Below are 6799 nucleotides of genomic sequence, written 5' to 3' on the forward strand. Positions count from 1 at the left end.
TAGACTATAGACTAGACTATAGACTAGACTATAGACTAGACTATAGACTAGACTATAGACTAGACTATAGACTAGACTATAGACTAGACTATAGACTTATAGACTAGATTATAGACTAGACTATAGACTGGACTAGAATAGAAATATATATATAATTTATGACCCCAATATATTCATACTTTAGTGGTGGATTTATATGAAATTTTATCTCTTTTTCCTTTAGGATAACTGTTATATATAATTCTTATTCTTCCTTATGCTAAGATTTTAACACTTTTTGGTAATGGTTTATGTATTAGATAAAACTTAAGTGTTATAATTAAAATATTCATAAAATTTGTAAACGTTTAAGTCCTTTTATTTATCTAATTTTTATAGAATCCTTTGAAAAATATGAAATGCTTTTTACTCCCGCCAGATGTCACTAGTAATAGTAAATATTATTTATCTAACTGTTATAATAGCCTAATAGCAACAGTAATCCCTTACACAAAGTAATCAGCTGTGTACAAGGATATTTTAGGCTTAATTTAGTGTAAGCATTTGTAGCTAAACATATAAAGAAGTTTAACATGTTGAGCTACATTTAAATGTCTCACAACAAGGAAACGAGTCTCGAACTAGAGAATTTATTTTTATAAATAAATTGAGTGATTTTTAACGTTCTCTCTCTAGAATGTTTTATGCAATTTTATGTTTTTGTTTTAATAACGGTAAAATGGGAGAGTTAATGTAAGTGTTTGAGCGAGTGTGTGTTGCAAGGATGCTAAACACAACAAGCCTGAAAACTGTGTCAACATGTTTATTGGAGTAAAAATGGAAACACGAAGTTGAGAAAATAAAAAGAAACAACAAAACACGCATCACGATGTGTTACGCACGAATGTTTCTTGTTGCAAATGAATGCTAATTTCAAAGTATTTTTTCGGTCGTTAGTGGGGCGCGTTAGGGCGCTATTGATAATGATGATGTTGATGGCTGATGTTGATGAGGACGACGCGACGACAATGATGTGAGAATACTTTTATATGTTGCCAAGAATTTTGTTTTTCTTTTTTTTTTTTGGTTGCTGCTGCAGCAACAACATTTAAGGATTTAACAGGATTGTAAAACAGTTCAGTATAATTTTGCCATCGCCGTGATTTGTACGCAATTCGAAATGAATCAAGGGAACTTATAAAAAACTAAGAATGTTGTAACGCATTTGCCGATTTTTGTTTTTGGGAAAAAATTAAAAAAATATATATAAAATAAAAATCATTTGAAAAAAGGAATCGTGTTTCGTGATGCGTTCGTTAGTATGCGTGTGTGTTTGTGTGTGAGTGTATGTTTGCCTCAATAAAAAGAGTTAAATAGAAAGGACCTTCATATTGAGTTCATTTTATATTTTCACAATCAGTTGTTATTAAACTTTTGAACCATCATGTCTAAAATTGCCAAATAATACGGAATCTTTAATTGAATCTTAAAAATGCGTTATACGGAAAATATCTGAATCGTTGTATTAGTGGGCCAGTAGTGTTTTATGTGTTAGTAGTTAAAATAAAGGAATTTAATATTTTGACAGTTGATGTCATTTATTTAATTTTATTTTGTTTTATTTTTGTTTTTGTTGTTGTTACTCATATTCGTGCTGTTTTGTGCGTTTGAAATGTTTTCGTGTGCGAATTAAACGTCATTTGAAACGGATATGTTGCCGGAAATGTTGACATCACTCATGTGTTGGTATCATCGCCTTGCTTAAAACGTTTGTTTTCTAATGTTTGTGTAATATTTGCCAAATAGTTTAGCGTGCGTGTGTATGTGTGAGTTGGCAATTTTAGTGAAATCATAAAAAGGACTCATGTAATCTTAGTATGAGTATCAAATAAAAATGATGTCATGTCACACATCAAAAAAAAAAAATAAATAATAAATGAAAAGAAAGAAAAAAGGAAGGAAGAGAAATTAAATTTTAAATAAAATTCAATTTAAACAGAAGGATGAATATGTGATATAAAATAAATAAAAGTGATTTGATTTATTTATAATCATAAAAAAAAAACTTAAAAATATAAATAAATTGCTCAAGTTTTATTAAAATTTTAAATGCATAAACACTTATGAAACTTTTAAAGTTACTTCGCCTTAAAATCCTTTTTTTACAAATTTGTACCAAAAAGCAATATTTTAAAAGTTAAACAATAATAGTATATCGAAAATTGCTTCATACCTCAAAATCTTCATTATCAATAAATAAATCAATAAAAAACCAATTAACTAAAAAAGGTCTTTAAGACCACTAACAATCAAAGATCGATGTCAATCTAAAACAATAGCCCAACCAGACGGACACTATTGGGATAAAATTTAACACAAGTTAGTAGATGAAGTCCCTTATCTTCATGTTGAGAGATCCAACTTATGAAATCGATGTCTTTCATCAAAATCGGTCAATGAGCGTATATATATATGATGAATTTTGAAATTGACCAAAACAAAAGAATAAACATTTCCAAAAGCGATCAAATACGATTGATAAAGTTGAAAAATTTTATAACTTTCGTATTTTTAAAAATTTAAAAAAGTCGAAACCCTGAAACCAAGTTTTATTTTTTCAAAAGAATACGAATCAGATCTCAGATTTTCTCCATCTGAAATTTGAGATATTGTGTGCTGAAGTTAAAAAAAAGCGCCAAGGGAAATTTTTTGTAAAGTGTTGTATGTCATATGAAAGTCTATTCTGTCAACTTTAAAATGCAGGCATAACATCTGTCAAATCATGTTTCTTTTTCTAGATATCTTAACCTGATTCTGTGGGTTAAATACTTGGCAACCTTCTAACACCCAAATGTTTGAAATCGGTCTATTATTTAACTTAGGTGTCGTACAACTAGAACCCTGATTAGTGTATTAGTTAGTTAATTTAAAAGGATGATGAAAACTTCACCCGGGCTTCTTTCGGGCCTAGATGTAATATAGCCGTACTACTACAGCTTATTGCAATGATCAGATCTTATTTGAACCTATCAAGTCAATGTTAGATCTGAGCTACTCAACCGCCTAAAACATGTTTAAACTTCTGTTAATTAAGAGTTAAATTAGTATGTTAAAAATTTGAAAGAGAATTTTGAACCAGTACCCGTCACATAAGTTCCGATTTTCACAAAACATTTGACTCCTGACGTACTATTAAAACACTACCCATATTTCTCCATGTATGATTTAGCGGTACAGTTATATGGAGGCCATAGAGGCAATTCTATAACATAATGTTAAAATGTGTCAAAGGACTAAAGTGAATTTTTGGAAGGGCATAAGAATTGTGAACCGCACTTTACTGGATTTGAAAGGGAACGTTTTAAGTAGTTAATGATCCGGAGACATTTGCCCCTAGATCCCGTATAAATTCCTCCTAAGAAAGTGGATTAAACTTTGGTACTCTACACAAACTGTCATTATACTCTACATTGGGTTTCTAATGATGTTTGTTAGGAATTTAAATTATTAGTCCTATATCTCACAGGATTCCAAGGGACTTGGAATCGTTAGTTGATTTAGCCATAACCTTCTGTCTGTCTGTCTTTTTTTCTCACTGCCCATGTTAAAATTATAATCGAAATGTAGGTAATAATTTTAAATATAATTTGATCAAATTTGACAAGTATGCTTTGTTCGCTCCAAAAAAGAATCCTATACCGAGTTGTCTGTATTTCCCTCCGTCCATTTAAATTTTGTAATCAAACTACCCGATTATTATTTCAAGATAATTTGATGATATTTGACACGTATGCGAACCACATATTTTTTCCTTCAACGAATCAAATTATGATATGATCGATTGTGTAATTTAATAATTATTTTCATTATTCTTAAAATGCCATCAATCATTTGTATTGTTTTGTTTCTATACTCTTGACCTTGGTGAGAAGGATATATATAAGTTGGTGTTGTTGTTGTAACATCTAAAACTGTATAATACTCTTGTTGGGGGGTTCCACATCAATGTCCATTGCTAAAAAATTGAACTGTATGCGTCCATAAATTCATTGGTCAAAGTGCTGAGTAGTTGAAGATGTGACGAATGTCAGGGGGACCTTGACCACATTCAGGACATTTCGTCTATATGTGACCAGTAGTCTATTGCTCTATTTCGATCTAGATTTTCCTTGACCACATTCAGGACATTTCGTCTATATGTGACCAGTAGTCTATTGCTCTATTTCGATCTAGGTTTCCTTATGTATCTGCAATGAAACATGATAGTATTTATGTAGAACCCGGATTAAGTGGAATCCTAGCAGAATTTTTGCTATTATTTCTTTCTTCTAAAAGTGCTTCTTTCATGAAAGAGCCCGCAGTAAATGAGAACCTATTAAAGGAGACTTTTTTGGTACTTTTTGGAATTGTTATAATATTGAAACCAGAAACAGAAAATAATACATATAGAGCCCTGTGTTAATGATATATAAGGGGACTTTTTTGCCATTCTTCTTTCTTCAAAAAGTACTTTTTGAATTTTGTTAAAAGTGCCCGGAGTTAGTGGTAACCAATAAAAGGAGACTTTTTGGTACTTTTTCGTTTAACAAAAGGTACTTTTTACTTTTTCCTCTAAATTTGAATCTAAAAACATGAAATTTTACATGTAATACCCGGAATAAGTGGAAACCTTTAAAAGGAGACTTTTTTTGTACTTTTTCTTTAATCAAAAGATACTTTATGCATTTTCTATAATTTTGAATGTAGAAACATGAAATTAAGCATGTACAGCCCGTATTAAATAAGAATTTTTTAAATGAACTTTTTGGTACTTTTTCGTTGAAAAAGTACCAAAAAAAGGTACTTTTTACCTTTTCCTATAAATTGGAATCCAAAAACATGAAATTATACTGTAGTACCCGAAATAAGTGGAACCCTTTAACAAGAGGCTTTTTGGTACTTTTTCTTTAATCAAAAGGTACTTTTTGCATTTTCTATAATTTTGAATGTAGAAACATGAAATTAAGCATGTACAGTCTGGAATAAATGAGAAACTTTTAAATTGGACTTTTTGGTACCTTTTGAATTTTCTATAATATAGAACCCTGAAATATAAAAGAGTCCATAGTATGGAAGAATCTACCAAGCAAAAAAATCGAAACTAGTATAGAACTTGATTTTGCAGCTTTTTGTCGAGATACGAGTATATTAAACATAATTATGAACTTAAAAGCCCTATTCGGCAGGTTCAGTTGGTTGCTAGGTGAATAATGGACTTTAGTTAACCATTTTCAATAGGCTTCGTCTACGGTACCATAGAAGATCATGTGCCAAATTTTATTGAACTATCTCCAAAATTGCGTTCTGTAGTTGGATTACAAGGTTTACATGGACGGACGGACAGAGAGAGAGAGAGACGGACAGACAGACGGACATAGCTAAATCGACTCAGAAAATGATTCTGAGCCGATTGGTATACTTTAAGGTATAGGACCAATATTATTGTTCGTTACAAACATCAGCACAAACCCCATTAAAGTGGTTTAATTACTTCTTTGCGAATGACTTCAAATGTAGTGAATTTGGAATCAAATAAAAATAACATCTCTCCTATGACAAGCCTGTGTTAAAATCATCACTTCTTCAGTACTTCTACTTCTTTTTCGCTTCTTTGAAAGTTATTTTATTTTGCTGGGTACTATTGGGGACTTTTGGTACTTTTTTCATGAGATAGTCCGGAGTTAATTTGAACCTACAATTGGGAATTTTTTGGTACTTTTTTGTTCTTTAAAAGGTACTTTTTACTTCTTTTTCGCTTCTTGGGAAGTTCTTTTATTTTGCTGGGTACTAATGGAGACATTTGGTACTTTTTTCATGAGATAGCCCAGAGTTAATTTGAACCTATAATTGGGGATTTTTTGGTACTTTTTTGTTCTTTAAAAGGTACTTGTTACGCACACATGCGCAATACTCGGATTAAATGAGACTTTCTGGTACTTTATCGTTTTACAATTGATATTAGACTGAAATTTCACATTTTATTAAATTAATATTTATAAAATATAAAAAGCCTGAGAAGTGTGCAAATCTACAGACAATTTAAAGACTAAAATAAAGTGAATTTATGAAAATTTTCGTAGCAGTTTAAAATTTGTATTTTTGTAATATTTTGCTGAAATAATTCAAATTCATGAGTTTTTCCTCAACAAACAAACAAAATTTCATTAAAAGTCAATTATTATTTTTTTTTTTCATTTTATTTTTCAAAATAATTCTGACGTTGACCAGTTAAACTTTCAAAATAATTGCTGTGCAAGTGAGTTTTTTTCACAAATTAGAGTTTTAATAAAATACAGTTTTATTTATTTTATTTAAAAACAATAAAAACTTTTAGTTTATAACGAATGTGTGTGTTTTGTGAAAAATGAAAATATCGAAAGAATAAAATCAGTGGAATATTTAAATCAAATAATGATATTAAATATGAGTAATAAAAGCACATTTAAATATAAAGTAAAATTAATGTAATAAAAAAATTCACAAAAACTAATAATAAAAATAATAAAAAGCATTTATAATTTAAGTTCAAATAAATTAAAGCAAATTTGATAGGCTTTACATAAAATCGAACAAATTATTAAACAAATAATTTTTTTAAAAAAAAGTGTATTAAACCAAAACATAAAAAAATTGCAATTTTATTAAAATCAGTTTTTATCAAAAATATAAACAAAATTAAATCAAATAAACAATAAAAAAAACCAAAGGAAAAATATAAAAACAAAATCTCTCATAAAATAGACAACATAAAAATCAGCAATAATTTCTGAAACCTTTTTTA

The sequence above is a fragment of the Lucilia cuprina genome, chromosome 2 (genome assembly GCF_022045245.1).
Source record: "Lucilia cuprina isolate Lc7/37 chromosome 2, ASM2204524v1, whole genome shotgun sequence".
Classification (NCBI taxonomy): Eukaryota; Metazoa; Arthropoda; class Insecta; order Diptera; family Calliphoridae; genus Lucilia; species Lucilia cuprina.